The sequence below is a fragment of the Stegostoma tigrinum genome, chromosome 43, assembly GCF_030684315.1.
Source record: "Stegostoma tigrinum isolate sSteTig4 chromosome 43, sSteTig4.hap1, whole genome shotgun sequence".
NCBI classification, from domain to species: Eukaryota; Metazoa; Chordata; class Chondrichthyes; order Orectolobiformes; family Stegostomatidae; genus Stegostoma; species Stegostoma tigrinum.
The window spans coordinates 4,071,023-4,089,223 of NC_081396.1; the positions used below are offsets into that span (position 1 = coordinate 4,071,023).

Here is an 18,201-nt window from a genome sequence, read left to right on the forward strand (position 1 = left end):
AATACTCAACCTTCACTACCAAGACAGTCCTTACATCCTCGGGGTCACATGTCGATTATTTCGCATTCCACTGTATCTTCTCTTCGATACAAAGCCCAAAGCAAGTCCCGGCATTCCATCTGTTGTGTGACTCGTGCTCGTGTAGTTTTGACAAGGTGTATAATTTCATAGGATCGTATTGTACAAACAAAACCTTTCAGTCTATCTTATTTACATGGCTGAGAGATCCCAATCTAACTTAACACCACTTGTAAGCATTTGGTCCACATTTCTCTCAATTCTTCGCGTTCAGATATCCATCCAGGATCCTTGTAAATGTTGTAATTCTGTACATCTACATCACTTCCTCTGGCAGCCAATTCCATACACGCAGCACACTGTGCATGAAAAAAAAACAAAGTAAAATCACTGGCAGATCCTATTTAAACATTTACCCTCCCACCTTAATAGAATGCTTATGAGTTTTGTACTCACACACGCCAAAATAATGCCTTGTCTATTCAATCAAAGTCTCTTGTGATTTTATAAATCTCAAAAGGGTCATATCTCAGCCTCCGACGCTGCAGTGGAAAGTCTATTTCGCCCCTGCCGACAGCGAAATACTACAGGTCCAGCATCACCCTCGTGAATCTTACCTTCACTCTCTCAAATTTAACAAAATCCTACCCATGTAAGTGCGACTACACTTGTGTGACGTATTCCAAAGTTTCTCACATGAATGTCCTACACAGCTGCAACATGATATCACAACTCCTACACACAAAGTCGTGACCAATGAAGCAAAATGTGCCAAATGTTTCATTCACCTTCGAGCACAGACACAACTTTGAAAGTCCGATCATTCCATGATGACCATAATCCCAATGTAAACACATGCTGACACTGGGCCCATATCCGAATGAAGCTTTCTTATTCAGTTCTCATCCAAATGTTTCCAATTTTTTAAAACTGCACTTGTATGGACCGCTTCCTCTGGAAGTTCATTCCACAAATGAACCAATCACTGTGTGAAAGAAAATGTCCTCGTGTCATTTCTAAATCTTTCTCCTCTAACCTTAAAAATATGCAATTTGGTTTTGAACCACACCAACCTGATGGGAGGAGTGCATTTTTTGGGAAATGTTCGTAACTTGGGAACAGAAAATGGGAGCAGAGGCTATCATGGAAGAGTACTTTCGAAATGTGGAGATTGTTTAAAGAATGCACACTGCGTGTGCTTGATATGCTTTCCCCTTACAGGCAGGGAAACTGTGGTCGACAGAGGGAACGTTGATTCTCAAGAGAGATCAAATGACTGGTTAAGAGGAAGAAGGATGCTTACATAAGATTTAGCAAAAACGAATTGTCGGAAACGGCTTGCGAGGGATACAGGTTGGTCAGGAAGGAACTTAAGAAAGTGTGTAGCAAAGCTAAAAGGGGACTGGTGAAAACCTTGGCAGACAGGATAAAGGAAAACTCCAAGGGTTTTTACATGCACAGGAGCAATAAAAGAATGACCAGAGAAACTGTAGGGCCGATCGATGACTGTAAAAAGAATTTATGCACGGAACCTAAAGAAATAGGAGAGGTCCTCAATAAATGATTTTCTTTGGTATTCACAACTGAGAGGGACTTACTTGCAGGGAATGACGGTATGAAACACATTGATCGGCGAGAGGACATGGACGTTCGAAAGCAAGATGTACTGGGAATTTTGAGGAACTTAACGATAGATAACTCCCCTGAGCCTGATGGAATTTATCCAAGGCATCTATGGGAAGCGAGGGAAGAAATCACAAGGCCTTTGGCGATGCTCTTTTCACCCGCACTTTCCACAGATATAGTACTGGAAGATTGGAGAGGGGCAAACGGCATTCGTTTGTTCATAAAAGGGAATAGGGATAACCCCGGAAATTGCAGGTTGGTTCCCCTTACTTCAGTGGTGTTCAAATTATTGGCAATCGCTCTCAGAGCTAGTATTAATGATCAATTGGATAGGCATACTTTGATGTGTGACAGTCAGCACGGATTTGTGAGGGCTTGAAAATGCCTGTGAAGCCTTATTGAATTCTTTGAAGAATTGTCCATTCTCGTGGATGAAGGTAGAGCAGTTGCTGTGGTATGCATGGATTTATGTAATGCGTTTGATGAGGTTTCCCGTGGTAGGCTCATGCTGAAAGTAAAAAGGCTTTGGACATGGGGAGACGTAGCAGATTGGATTCAGAATTGGTTGACCCTTAGAATACAAAGGTGGTAATGAACAGAAAATAGTCAACATACTGCTTAGTTATGATTGGTGTACCACAAGGATCTGTTATGCGTCCTCTTCTATTTGTGATTTTTAAAATGAATTGGATGTAATAGTGGAAAGGTGGATTAGTAAGTTCATGGACTATCATGAACGTGAGTTATGTTGTGGATATTGCAGACGGCTGTTCGAGGTTACAAAGTGACATTAATAAGATGCAGAGCTGGTCTGAGAAGTGGCAGATGGAGTTTAACCCTGAAGAGTGAGAGGTGAATCATTTTGGAAGGACAAACTTGAAAGCAGGGTACAGTTTTAATGGAAAGGTTCTTGGCAGTGTGGAGGAGTCAGAGGAATTTTGGGGCTCATGTTCACTTTTTCCTGAAAATTGCCACCCAGGTGGATAGAGTTGTACTGAAGGCTTACGGAGTGTTAACTTTCATTACTCGAAGGACTGATGTCAAGACCCGTGAAGTTATGCTCCAGCTATACAAAACCCTGGTGTGGCCACGTCTGGAGTATTGTGTCCCGTTCTGGTCGCCTCATTACAGGAAAATGTGGAAGCATTAGAAAGGTGTAGAGGAGATTTACAAGGATGTTGCCTGGAATGGAGGGAAGGTCTTGGGTGGACAGATTGAGAGAGATAGGACTTTTCTCTTTGGAACGATGAAGATGAGCGGTGACTTGATGGTGTTATACAATATGTTCAGAGGTATGGATAGACTGGACAGCCAGACACTTTTTTTACCACGGTTGATGTTATCTATTACGAGGTGGCATAGTTTTAAAGTGAGTGGATGCAGATATGGTGCTGACGCCAGAGATAGATGCTGTACTCAGAGAGTGGCGGGGTGTTGAAAGCTTCGCTGGAGAGGCAAAAGCTTTTGTAATCATTAGGGGGTTTTTAAGCAGCTATTAGAATGGATTATGGTGGACTGGAGAAGGAAGGTGTAGAGGTTAGGTTAACCTTACATTTTGGTTGAATGTTTGGTACAACACCATGGGCTCCAGGCCCTGTACTGTACTGTACTGTCTTAAATTCTATGTTCTCCGTTGTGCAGCCTATGAACCCTTCTTCATGATTAGCTTTGCTGATCTGACTTTTTGTTGATGATTAATGTAATGCCTTTTTCCCTCTGACTCGTTGTCTTCAGAGTATTCTCTGTCGTTATTTGTAAATATTTCCATCGCCCTATGAACTTCTTCCATCAGTGTCTTCTTACCCTTTTTATTGCTTTCTTCCACCAATATGGATTCCACATTTTGCGAAGGCGAACTCCATGTGGAAGAAATAGTTGAGGAGTTGCCGACTTAATATCATGTTTTCCAAGAATGTCTAGTGTTGTATTGTTTCAGTGGTAGTTACCCAACTATGAAAACGTGGGATCAAGCCTGAACTTTTCCAGCGGAATGTCATCACAGGTCTGAATGTGTTGATTGAATTATCTACTGTCAGTCTTCACTTCCATCTACTGGAGGAGCACAGCCATTGCATCTCCCTTCAAAATACCAACAACAGGAATCAGATGTTGATTGACAGAGAAAGCAATTTTGCTGTTGTTCCAGTTCATTGCCGTCCACTCGTGCTCCCAGGTTTTATTTAGCACATTACTGAAAATTGAAATTAATACCATGTCAAAGTTACCATTGAGCAAAATGTGTCAATTCATTGTCACATATTTTTGTTCACCGTATTTGAGAGGAAATTGCTCAGAGAATGGTATTGCAATTATTAGAGCTTTCTTATTTCACTCAAAATATCATTCATTGCCACACATGAAAAATAATGCAGAGACACCATCTCTCAAATGTCAATGTCAATGAACCTCCAGAAAGTCATACAATCATTCATCATCCAATCCTAATCTTTCGCAACACCTTTGTCTGTCCAACTGTTTTTTTCTCTCTTTGGGCTTTATATCCCACCCTCCCCACCTCCTTATTTTCTGCAAACATACTGACGTTTTGCAATCAGTTCTGATGAAGAGTCGCTGGACCAAAAACGTTAACTCCTTTTTTTTATCCCTTAACAGGTGCTGATAGTCCTGTAGAGTTTCTCCAGCAACTTTTATTTTGCTCCAGGGAGTCAAAATTTGTTGTTTGAAGTGTGTTTTTTCCACCCAATTCTTAGCACGAGATGTTGTTTTGTTCCATGTTTGTTTGGGCATGTGTTACTGTTATTCAGTGTGTGTGGATATATCTGTATATCCATGTCTTTGTCTGCGGCCGCTTGAAGAGCATTGTACTTTCTAAAAGCCAGTTTCGTTGATTGAGGGTAAAAACATTCTCAGGTCGATTTAAAGTGTTCAACTGCTCAGATTGCCTAACTTCATGCATTGGAACTTTTATACTTCCTGAAGTGATGGATTCTTCCAAGGCATTTTCTCCCACCAATAGCTCATGTAAAGCTACAGAGTGCCAGTTATGAGTTATTTACTACAGTTTTACCATCTGAACATGATGTCTGGTCATCGTCATGGTTCATATCAAAGCAATGGAAATCTTTTGTGTCACTCTCTCAGGATCTCTTCCATGTACAGTCAATATGCGGGTTCTTTCTATCATTCTTAAGCATTCCTGAAGTGGGCCTTTCGAGGCGTTCACCGGTTGCCTGGCTTTGGTAATCTTACCATGAAGAAAGTGAATTCGCCAGCAACATGCTCCCATTCTTTTGCTATATCCAATACATATTTGTTTGATATAGGCACTCTCTATTTGATCATCTGTCGGAATTCATGAGTTTTTTTTTAACGCAACTTGATATCTCTGCATTCCAACTGGGATAGTTGATACACATTCCAATTACCCTAATAACCTCGCGTGTCTCCATTTACAAAATTAAAACTACAAAATGAAGCAAGGTGCCTTTTGACTAACCCCTCCAGGATGACAAAATGCCTTGCAGTTGCTCTGAAGCAATTCAGGTTTTCCAGATAGACCCGGCATCGAATGATGACACTGACGGATGTTGTGATATTGAGATGTGTCCCTGACACCAATAGAGCAGGTGGACAAAGTAGCAAAGATGGCATTTGAGACTCTTTCCTTCAGTTTTACTTTTTTTGTTTCTGGGTGAATGCGGGATTGTGAGTTTTACATTCTTCTGAATATAAGATGCTTAAGTTTGGGGTAGCTGTTACTTCGGAGCTGTAGACAGGCGCGAGTGGCATCAATGGAACAGTAAAATATCATTTCATTGAAGAGATAGAATATGATCTGGTTTGGCTCACTCACACCTGCTTCTGTGTTTTTGTTGAATTTGTTGGTGGATACAGATACTTCGGTGGAGAATGACTGGACATATTTTACAGGAATGGAAATTAATATCAAAGGTAAGAAGTGACGTTTTAGTCCCAAAAAATATACTTGATAAATGTTTCAATTAGATCAGTGCCATGATTCATCTGACCACGCCAATCATCACTGCCAAGAATAATATTGAGCTCCGTGCCTCAGAAGAAGAATGCCCGGTTGTGCTTCACATTAGATTGAGTGCAGATGACAAGTAGAAGGACATCTTGATTTGTGATGGCTCTACTTTCTTCTACAGGACATAATACGAGCAGATAGATACAGAACCTGTGCGGCATTTCTGCATCTCTGAAGACAAAAAAGAAAATCTAGACGGCAAGTATCCAATAATTTATCCCACAAAGTTCCCAGTGATAAACCACTGAAGTTTTTGTGAGCTTTAGCAATACGAGTAGCTTCAGATTCAGTAAAACACCATAGGGACGCTGGACCAGCTGATATAGACATTTACTTCCACTCAGAAGACTGTAGGAAAGCGTCATAATATAAAGTTAAAGAATGCTGACATGTATCTGGAGTTATCAGCAGCGCTGCTGATGCCGTACAGAGTGGCAATTGAGCTACAAGCACAGCTTAATCACAACATGAGAATAATAGAATCTAGCAGCGTGAACGTAATGTCTAACTGGAGATGGGGTGGTGGGGGAGGTGTCAGGGAAGATTGTGAATGTGAGTTCTTTCCAAAAATTTGCACATTTCATGAAAATTTAATTTGAGCAATCTGTCTGATCTATTGAGTGCTCAATACAACACGGTAGCTCTTTACAACACATTCGAGACCATTCGATGTGTAAGTCTGCAAAAAGGAATATAACGCGACACTATACATTAAAACATACAATTATCTGGACAGAAGAGGCCCTCCTGCCCAATGAGTCTGCACAACCAAATCGACATTGGCCCCATTTTCACGGATGAGATCCATCTCCTTCAAGAGGATATTTCCATTGTCCATTCGTGTAGTTTTTTTTAATGGTTTTGCGCTTCACTGCCTGGTCTAATCTAACATTCGCCCTGTGCAGCTCTAAAATAACTTCCATGCCCTTACGCCCTTTAAATGTTGGATTAATCTGCCCTGCCATGCAGGGGTGACACGAAGTGCAAGGAGTGGGTCTCATCCTGACCCCTCTGTCACTCTCGAAGCGTGTGTCTGTATGGCTCCCTCACTGGGAGAAATGAGGATCAGTTTCCGAAGGGGAAGTGAACACTGATTGACGACCTGAAATTCCATTTGTATTCATTGTGTTGTTCCAGATGAAAGACTAACAGGGAAAATATCATTGAGGAGAATGCTTGAAACGTCAGAGCATACAAGGCCATGAGCCAAGTGCTGTAAACTATGACTAGAACAGTTGGATGTTGATGAACTGCAATAACACAATGAGCTGAAGCATCTTTTTCCCATGCAAGAAAAAATGTGACGAAATGGAGATACGCATATTGGGCAAAAATGATCCATGGAGTTTAAGTTGTCAAGATTCTGCCCATTTAACAGAAACATACTATTTATGAATGAGTTCAAACACAGGAAATAAGCTGCTGAGACGTCAAAACAATATCTGTCATCCCATCTTTGTCCAGGTTAATACAAAACAAAGAACTGTGGGTGCTGGAAATCTGAAGGAAAAACTGAATTTGCTGGTGAAACTCCACGTCAGGCAGCATCTGTGTGTAGAAAACGGAGTTAATTTTTTAGATCCAGTGTTCGTTCTTCACCAATAGGTTAGTTATGCAACGCCACATTAAAATTCTGCAGTGGTAATAATAAATCATGTTTATCAGTCGAATCAGCATTTTTTGAAATATCGAACACTCTCTCTAATCAGACTACGGCATTCAATTTTACAAACTTAAGAGAAGGCTCTAATTCTCCTGCATTTCCACTAAGGTGGTGAAAGGCTCTGCTTCAATGATTTTCTTTCTGTCACTGAACAAAGGTGTCGAATGTAGAATTGTTCCTTCCAGCACCTACTTCACTACGTGTCTCTCATTGTGTGCCATGATATCGGTGAACCCACCTCACCCTCATTTATTTTCTCTGCCTAGCTGTCATATTCCAGTTTTATTCCTTCAGATGTCCGAAACTTGTAAATCATTTGTGAGTGGAGCTGCTGAGAATTTTTTATTTACTCCCTGCCTGGAATGGTTGAGAATTGGTTTCACTTTCTGCAGATAACACGCCTGTTACTTCAGACTGATGTGAGGAGACATTACTCCCTCAACTGATTGTGAATCTTGTCAATTCCACATGGAATTTATTACCATCAGGAAAATAATCCACAACAATTGCAAAAATTATAGAAACAGCTTTACAGTTTGTGCAACATAATGAAGGACGATGGCAGAGAAAGGGGTTGATAAGTTCGTATTGTGTGTCATTACCATTGTACTCCTCAGTCACTCTGCATTTTATCTTGCCTCACCTCGTTATTCATACCAAACCTGCAATGAAGAAGTTACATTGTGAGCATAGGATTTTTGAAACAGAGGCACAAAAAACAATCAATTGTTATTGTTCACAAAATAACAAGAGTCAATTGATGGGGTACAAATCCGGGCAACCAGAATGAGAATAAGAACAGGTTTAATTCAATCACAAGAAGCACATTTAGTTAATAAATGTCTTGTTCAACGTCATGAGATTGCTCAATGGAGGGCATTTAAGAGAAACTTGCACAAGGAACATATAATTTAAGGTAAGGATACGGATGGGTGCTTGAGCCCATGGTTTCCTATTTCTGCAGCAAAGGCCTTCATCAACTTCGCCACAATGCTGTTTGTCTGTGTTTAACCATTTGCCCTTTTCCTTCAACACTCGATCACAGTATTGCGGTGTTTGATTTTTTTGTGTCCGTCTAAATCAACAAGAGTTACAAAACTCTTGATTTCCAGGCAGTTCCCAAATAAATATTCTCGACCGAACATGCATAGAAGGAGACAATTTTTTTCGGAATTGATACAAAACGGACATTTGTATCTGAAACCTAATGGTATGAAGGGGATTTGTTCATTCTCTCGATGACAATTAACAGTGCTAATATGCAAAATATGACCTCACAAGAAAAGCAGGGTCATTGCATGATGCCAAAACGAACTCTTACAAACTGAATGCGACACCGTCTTGTGCCTATTCATCATGTCGAAGCCAACTTCACCAGTAAAGTATCTCTCTCTAAGCTTTGAAACGATTCATATCATTGCCCTGTGTTTCAGTGTGAAAATCAGCAGCAGTGATAATCTGATGTTCAGCAAATGTACTGTATGGAGATAAATATCTGGTCAACGGTATCAAGGATCTCTTATTCTTTGTTGGATCTTGTACACATTTACAATGATTCGATTTCATAGAATATTAAAAGGGCAAGATTTACAAACTAACCGTGACACATTAATCTGATGTAGTCGCACAATTTATCACAAAAATAACATCATTAGATTTTGAACATGGAATGAAAAGGCCGTGATCACAGTGGGGAGAAAGTACGTGTGTTGTATTTGGACAACGCCTTATGGCATTACTGCGTCATTGAATTCCCAGCTGAGACAGGGAAATGAACTCCTCTACACAATCCCCACATTACTATCGTTTCTGTCCAGTTAGACGACATTTTTCGCAATCAGACTGAGCAGAAAGTACGGAAACATGTGGATTTTGGAGAGGAATTCATTTCCCTGTCTCAGCTGGTAACTCATTCACACAGTAATCCAAGTAAAAGATCGTTAAGCTACTCAGTGTGTGGGCAAGGATTTCTTCAGTCATCTGCTCTTCTGCAAAACCATTTCAATGTTCGGACTGCGGGAAATGCCATAAAAATTACATGGGACTGCTGTGCTATCAACGTGTTCATACTTGGAAAGGCTGTTGAAATGTCCAGACTTGGCATTCCTGCAACTAGTTGACATTAGTGCGAGACGTTTTAAATATGCATGCTGTGGAAATGTCATTAAACGTCTCGGGACCTGACAAACAGTCAAGGTGCTCACATGGAAGAAAGACCTTTCAAATGCCCAATCTGTGAGGTTCGCAATTAACATCCCAGGGACGTGATGCCCCATCCAAATGTTCACATTAATGAGTGACCTTTTAAATGTCCAGATTGTGAGAAATGCTGCAAATCCACTACGGAACATTCGTTCGCACATTTCCTTTTTGTACTGGGGAGAGATCTTTCAGGTTGTCTCTCCTTGGAACTGGATACAGGCGATTATCTCCACTCTCAGTGGACCTGCGGGTTCACACTTGGTAGAAACCATGTATCTAACCAGTGCGAGGAAAACAGTAAGCCCACTCACCCACTGTATTGACACAGAAGAGAGGCCATACCGGGGGCAGACGTTTAACTGCTCTGTGTGAGGTCATTGGTTCACTTACTCATCCACCCAGCTGAGAGACAACATAGGTCAAATTATCTCAACAACGATTCGACTTTCGCGTTAATCAAACATAGGTCTGAAAGCAGAGATTTAATATTCTGTTAAAATTCAAACAAATCAGCTTGGCATTACAATTACTTACGTAGGTCATTTTATAATGCTCGTAAATTCCGTTCTTTTCAAAATGGTCACCCTCTCCCTGGAAGAGTATTCATCATGGACCCAGATGAACGGAGAGCACCTCTCCATGACGAATAGCATTCCGAGGAGCAACCCATGATGACAAGGGTGCAGAATGTATTCTGGGTGCAGGAGTTCAATGCCCATTGCACCGAGTGGCCCACTGGCAGCAGTTAAAGCCCGAACCCATCAAGCCCTCAATAACTTTGCTGCGAGAATGGATCTGCAACTTTTCAGAGGAAACCAACACATGATCGGGACAGGAAGTTGCAGATGTTCAGGAGCAGTCCCCTTGAGTGGGCAGCACTTGTCAGGGAAAAAAAATGCCTTTGAGGTAAGCCCTTACACTCTGAGGGGTGTCGTTCTCATCCACAGGACAGTTCCAAGACCTTTTGGATCTTGTACACCTTTACATGAATGCTGAAAACTATCTGAACTTGTTCAACAACATCTCCTCCTGGTTTTGATGGCCACATTGCACATGATGGTGAGCCTTCAGAAAATTTAAGAGTAAAACAAGAGACCCAAAAGAACTGCAGAAGCTGTAAGTCAGGAATAAAAGCAAAATAGATGGAAAAGCTCAGCTGGTCTGGCAGCATCTGTGGAGGAGAAAACAGAGTTAACGTTTCGGGTCCGGTGACCCGTCCTCAGAACTGATGGTGGCTGGGAAAACGTCAGTTTATATGCTAAAAATAGGGACGTGTGTGGGGTAGGAAGCAAATGTTAATGGGGACTGTTAGTGACTAAGAACAGAGGGTGTGTAGTGATAGGTTATGTGGCATCAAGGCCTGGTGTGTGGTGTGGGGAGCTGGGATATGGGAGAGTTTAGGCCCTAAATTTATTGAGCACAATATTGAGTCCGTGGGCTGAAAGGTCTCCAAACGGAAATTGATGTGTTGCTCCTCCAGCTTGCTCTGGGCTTCACTGCAACACTGTAGAAAGCCAGAGACAGAGATGTTGGCCAAGGAGCAAGGTAGTGCTTTGAAGTGGCAGGTAATAGGTAGTTCAGGGTCTTTTTTTTTCCCAGCAGAGCGTAGATGTTCTGTGAAGCAGTCGCCAAGTCGACACTTCATTTCCCCTAGATTCTTGGGAGTGCAGGTGAAGTGTTGCATTACCTGAAAGTTATGGTTGGGCCTTTACTGGAATTCACAACTCACTGTTTTGTGGCCATCTCATGCCAGAGATTGAAGACCAGATATTGTATCAAGAAAATTGCATTTGTTGGTCTCAACATTGGTCAGTGCCCTAAGCTCCGTCAAGAATGCTCTTTGCTGCTTTATTTACCAGTTGGCACATAGTCTGCTCGGAATAACATATTTGTGTGATATCAAGCCCACTTTCCATACATCGCCTGCCTGGCAGGCCTTGCATTGTCTTGACCGAGTGATCGCGCCCTTTCTCCCATTCCTACTCCTGTTTGTGTTCAATGCTGTGACAGTTGTGTACATCTAATTGGCTCAGAGGCTGTGGAGAACTTAAAATAGTGAAGATCCTGAATATGTGAACCATAAGCAGTCCATAGCCCTGATCTTCGTAATCTATCTCAATTTCCTCCTCCTGTGGAACACCTATTTTGTTCGCTTCCTTTATTGGTTGATTTCACGTAAGAGTCACATGAGCAGCCTGAACTTGAAAGACCAGCAGTACATCCCGCAAGAAAAATCCAATTCTCTCCATATCATCAGTTCCTGTAACTGTCTCTTTAACGGTACTGTGACCCAGAACAAGTAACAAGAACAGGCGAAAAAATGCTGATGCGTCCTTTCACCACTCTACCTGTATGGTTGAAATGGCAAAATAAGTCACCCAAAACACCGCTGTGTTGCCTTTTGGTACAAATGTGTTTGAGAAAAGAAAACGCTCATTTTGAAATTAATAAGTAAGAAACATAAATTGTAAATTAAAGGCAAGAAGTGAAGGAGAGTCAATTCCCTTTCACAAAATGCCAAAGGAAATCTGAATGATCACGAATCTCTTGGGAGAAGTGTTGCATACCTTCTTAATGGAAGATGAAATACACCCCGTCGTCATTTCATGGAAGAACAAGGCAAGTTATCTCCATAGTCCTGAGTCAATACTTATCTTCATGTAGAAAGCGGGAATAGGGTACTGTGTATGATAATCATCCATTATCATAACGACTTGCAGAGTTGACTGGAATATACATACGCTGCTCTTTATCTTCTTGTCTATGTTTCCATGTTAATAGTGAACAACTAAACTTGGTTTTTGCTTTTTTTTTGTGATCACTGTTCTGGTGTACTGAAACTTTACTCTGTGCACAGTCAGTGACATGGTTCTTGTTTTACAATAGGAAAGTGTTTAATTTCTTTCTATTCTGTCTTTATTTCATTCTTTCTTTCTTTATTTATTTCTTTATTTCCTCCTTTCGTCCTTTACTTTATTCCTTTATTTCTGCCTTCCTTTCTCCCTCTCTTTCTTACTTTCTTTTTCTACTTCTTTCTTCCTTCTTCACTTTCTTTCATTCTTCCTTCCTTCCTTTCTTTATTTCTTGCTTTCTCTCCCTCTTGCTTTCTTTCTATCTCTCCTTCTTTCTTTTTTTCTCTCTTCCTATCTCACTCACTTTCCTTTTCTCTTTCTTTCTGTCTTTCATTCTTTCCTTCTCTCTTTCTTCCTTTCTTTATTGCCTATTTTCTTTCTTTCCTTCTGTTCATTATAGTTGCAAGATAGTTAAGTTGTTGGATTGTAAGGTCTTGAGCTCATCAGAGAAACAGATATTAGAAAATGTGCCTTTTAGCTCACCATTGTTCAAGTATTTGAACACTACGAAAGCAGGCTGTGAGTCTTGTTGTTGTCGATACCGTCAGAAATAGCATGTAGTGCAAATAGGTTTGCAGGTACAGCAAAAAATGTAACGTGAAGGGTGGCGTGGTGGCTCAGTGGTTAGCACTGCAGCCTCACAGCACCAGGGACCCGTGTTCGATTCCAGCCTTTTGTAACTGCCTGTGCGGAATTTGCACATTCTCCCCGTGGTCTGTGTGGGTTTCCTTCGGGTGCTCCGGTTTCCTCTCACATTCCAAACATGTGCAGGTTAGGTGAATCGGCGATGCTAAATTGCCTGTATTGTTCAGGGGTGTGTGGGTTATTTGGGATGTGTCTGGATGGGATGCTCCAGGTGGTGGTGTGGACTTGTTGTTCTGCAGGGCCTGTTTCCATATTGCAGGGAATCTAACCTAATCTAATTTAAATTAGTGCTGTATTAAAATCTGAAGAAAGCTGCTGATTTGGGATCATTTAGCAATGAAAATATCAGATGGGCTTGTGTTCAAAACTTAAATTAAAATATTGCTTAGGTTGATATGTAATATGTTTATAATGATCTGTCAGAAAAAATCTGGACACTGATTAATTCCAGCCTCGATATCCGATTTGTAAAAAAAGTGGTGATGGAAATGATATCAAGTTCATTCTATTCCTCAAACTCAACAACATGCTGTTGCAGGTCAGCTTGCTTACACTCCTTCTTTGCACAGTGGCTCTGTGAGTCCAGTCGGAGGTCAACAGGCTGTTCCTGAACGAAACATCTTGAGACAGAAGAGAGACAGTTTTCCCAGAGAGAGGAAGTGTTACTGGACACAAAGCATTAACTCTGATTTCCCATCACAAATTCTATCAGACCTGCTGAGATTTTCGAGCAAATTCTGCTTTTGTTCCTATTAAGCAGAAATCGTTCACTGTTGGAAATGCCAGTAATGATACTGAAACCGTTATTGTAACAGGATTCGAAACATAATCCTCTCAATGGTTTTTGTTTTTTTTGGGCACGAATACGAACTCTCAATTTCGAGAGCTTTCTTGCATTTCTCTGTTTATTTTACCTTTGCAACTATAGTCTGAATGATCAGAGCATAGAAAATCAGAGGTCCTCTGTCACCACTTCAACTTCTTTGAGTTAACCACAACTCTCTATTGGTGGGAGCAACTTTAGCAGATGCATTATAATCATAACACATTAACAACAATGTTAAAATAGAGAAGCTTCATTCGAAACTCGAGAGTAGATTCGATTTATTTAAGTCAAGCTTTATGTCTATATCAGGAACAAATAAACAAATTTGCTAGAGAAGCGCAGCATATGTGAATGAGGAAACAGAGCTAACATTTCGGGTCCAGTGACTCTTCCCCAGAACTGATGCTGCCAGATCTGCTGAGCCTGTCGAGCAAATTTGTTTTTGTTCCTGATTTACAGCATCCTCAGTTCTTCCAGTTTTTATTTATATCGGCATTGTCTTTTTGTGCCAATAGTTAACAGTTAACATCTGACTGAACCTTTGCGACTTCATATTGTTAAAACCTTGTTCCATCCAAACAGTTCAGCTTATCTCTTTATTTAAATGCTTCTCTGCATTAAAATATATTGAAGCCGTGGCAAGCAAGACTAAATGGATATGCCACAATTTTCCATCAACATCTTGCATTCATTTCAGGATTCAACAATATTTCAGCTGACGGACATACACTTTTGAATGACAACAGATGGAGATCTCTCAATTTGCTGTGCGCTGACTGCGCTATGCACGTTTATGATAACCCCATGATTACTCTGCTGTTTTTATAATCCAGGAAGATGAGTGATTCCCAGAAATCACCCTACATCTTTTTATAAAATAATAGGATCATGGTGTCACTGGCTAGGCAGAATTTATTGCCAAACCTTAATTGACCAAAGAGCAATCCATAATCAACCACATTGCTGTCGGTCGAGGAGACACATGTAGGCCAGATCAGGAAAGGATGACATTTTCCTTGCCTAAAGGCCACTAATGAACCAATTGTTTTATTTTTCCAGACAATCGACTCCGGAGTCATGGTCTCTATTCCAGATATTTTATTGATTTCAAATTCCACCATCTGACATGGTGGAATTCGAACCCGGATCCCCATAACGTTATTTTGTCTCCAGCTGAACAGTCCAGCGGTAAGAACATTAGGCCATCACCTTTCCTTGATGTTATTCATATTTCTAAGCTATTTTCTATCGCTTCACGGAGATCTTTGTTCAAGTATAGAATTGTTATTCTCACGATATCCTTTCTTCTTCCAAACCCTTCCCTATTGTCTATTCATTTCATAGATTTTATTTTTCATTTTATACTATCTGCAAGCAATTTCTTTCTTTCTATCTCCAACTATTAATCTCCTTTATTCTGTATTTATTTACTAAAACTTGTGTCACCATCTCTCCATCGTTTCAGTCACTGTTGTGTCACTGCTGGTCCCTCGATATCTTTTTTGAAATATACCTTAATTTCTCTCAAGTACTTTCTCTCTCATTCACTCAATATTTCTTTATTCTTCATTTCCTTCTCTCAATTTATTAATTTTGTTTGTTTTTGTATTGTTGCTCATGGCTCAGATGAACCAGATCCCATAGTTTTCTCCCCGATGTGTCACAAAAAGTTCCAACACATTTAAGAGTATGAGATGTCAATAACTGTGTGTATCTGAAATTGAACTTAGGTGCAAATTCATGATGATTCGTGATCAGCATGGATTATTCCTTTGAACTCATTGAAAACATGTAAAAAGCCCGAAGGCGGGCACTTACTTTTGCCTCGGATGTAGGTATGAATTACATAGGGCAAAGGGGAGTGAATGGAGGCGAAGTAGGAAGAGATGAGTTCGTTGTGGCAGGAGCGTGTAGTGACGATGCGTCGGCAGGGATAGTTGTGCTTACGAATCTTGCGGAGTAAGTATAATTGGGCAGTGATAGGCTGGAGATCTATAAGGTTGGACATCAGGTGGGGGCTTGCGGGGTTATCAGCAGGAGGACACAAGAAACAATGAGGTCATGGATAATGTCAGACACAATACTTGATTTTTGGGCTTGTAGTGAATTTCGGATGTGGTGTCAAAGATTTGGCTTTTGGCCTTTGCAACACATAGGTACTTCCTGCAGACAAACACCTCCCCTGATTTTGTCTGCAGGATTGGTGTGGAGAGAGTGGAGAACTGCCCATTCGGAGGGAGAGAGATAGAATGGGCAAGACGTGTGGCGAAATTGAGGTGGTCATTAATTTCGGAATTCGTGCTTCAATAACTGAAGAAACAGTTTCTGGGTGAAACTATGTCTGTGTGAACGCTTTGATGAGCTAGACTGGCTCTTCTGTAACAGTCTCAGTGATTAGCAGAGATAGTCGGAGGTGTGGTGTTTAGGTGACAGTCTGATCAACTATAATCTGACTGACTGGCAGACCAGGCTAGACTGAATGAATGAGTCATACTCAGATTCCTAATTCGCTTGCATGTATCTGATGTTACAAATAACTCAAGAGAATCGTGGAGAAATAGCAAGGATGTGCTCTCACATCATGATAAGTGACCCAGATCCAATTCAGCTCGAAACCAACAGACGACAGGTACTGGAGATCAGAAATAAAAACAAGAAGATATGGGAAGTCTCAGAAAGCCTGATACATCTATCGAGAGAAAAGAAGAATACAAAAAAAACAGAATTAAACTTTCTAGTTCAACTTGATTCTCCTTTGGAACCGAATAGAGTTGGTATATTATCAGTTTCAATACAGTTAAACAGGGAAGGCAGGTGGTGTGGGAAGATGAATGAGAACAGATGTCCAACTAACAAAAAAGCTGGTGAATGACTTTAGAAACCAAGTATTCCGTCAACTAAACTGAGAAACAATGACAACAGCTGTTAAGAGAACAAACCATCGATCAAATGCAAGTGTTGAAAACAGAATGAAAACAATGAATGAAAACAACATCTTGAAAACTAAGACACAGTTTGAGAAGTAATATCTATGTGAAAATGAAAGATACAGTTCGTGACTTCAATTTATTTAACGCTGAATTGCAAACAAAAGTGAGGAACATTGCAGTAACCTGTGGATATACCCCAAGTGTCCTTGTACCTTTCGAAATATGTTCCATTACATGGTTTAGAGAATATAATATCATTCACTTGTCACAGTAGATATTGCAGAACTGACACTGTCAGCACTCATGCAAAGTTAAACACTAGTATTAAGGATTTAATTCTTCTCCGCCTTTTCAATTAATTTTCGACCACTGGCACTGACTGTAATCCATTTCAAGGTGTCTCCAATACAGCGCTGCAGTGAATGGCCTCACCGCTGCACTGGAAACATTGTGTATGGATCATTTCTGACAGATAGTTGGCATCCAAAATCGTTTCTTGCTTTCTTTCATGACAAAAAAACATACCTGTCTTGTTAAAATGAGCAAGTCTCATCTGTTAAATGATGTTCTGAGTTTTGTCGGTTCTGTCACTCCCCTCCTCTCCTCGAAATTTTATCCACAAGGAAAAGTAATTACTTCATGTTTTATCCATGACAACACATGGAGCATCAACTATTTCTTGAATTCAGAAATAATTCCCTACTTCAACGACCTCGTGTCTGTAGCTCGCTGACACTACAGTTTGTTACTGAGCCATGAGGAGAACAAGGATAGAAATCCGAAACTTACGGCACTCTGCATGTTTGAGGCACACATGGTTGAACAGGGTGTAACAGAGGTTAAACTGATGATGAAATGTTGTGTACCTTGTCCGTGACACACAATGAGGTAGTCTCAGGAAACAATCCATCGTATGAAACCATCAAATTAGCTGGATGATGGCGTCCAATTTGTTCTTTCAAACTCACAAACACAGTGTTGAAATATGGATGAAGATGCTCAGATAATTCCGGAGCCACCAATAGAATTGCGTTGGCCAATGGAATTCTGGCAATCTTCGCGTTTTAATATTGAGCTCCATAATTGTAGAGCGTGATCACTTCATTCCATGTTCTTTACCAACTATCAAATCCCTGGCACTCTCATCACACGAGCTGCTTCATCACTGCCAAAACATTTGCATTCACAAATGATCCTTCGTGGTCAGTTTTTTCTTGCTCCCCAGCTCACCATTCGGCACATCTTTGTCTGCCTAACTGCTGTTCTCTTTGGGATCCATCTCCATCTGTCTCCATCCAACTAAACGCAAACATCTACCGCAGCCCCACCCCCACTCATTTCATTAGCCTACAGACTTCTGATTCCAGCTGTAGCTAGATCTGAAGAAGCATCACTGGAAAGGAATATTGAGCTAGTTTTCTTTCCAAAGA

The 18,201-nt window shown here is 40.8% G+C and overlaps 1 pseudogene; it reads right to left on the reverse strand.

Moving 5' to 3' along the window:
- Positions 1 to 233: 233 nt before the first annotated feature.
- The window catches only part of LOC125448920 (Ig heavy chain C region, membrane-bound form-like), a 48,468-nt pseudogene continuing 30,500 nt past the window's right edge, over positions 234 to 18,201 (reverse strand).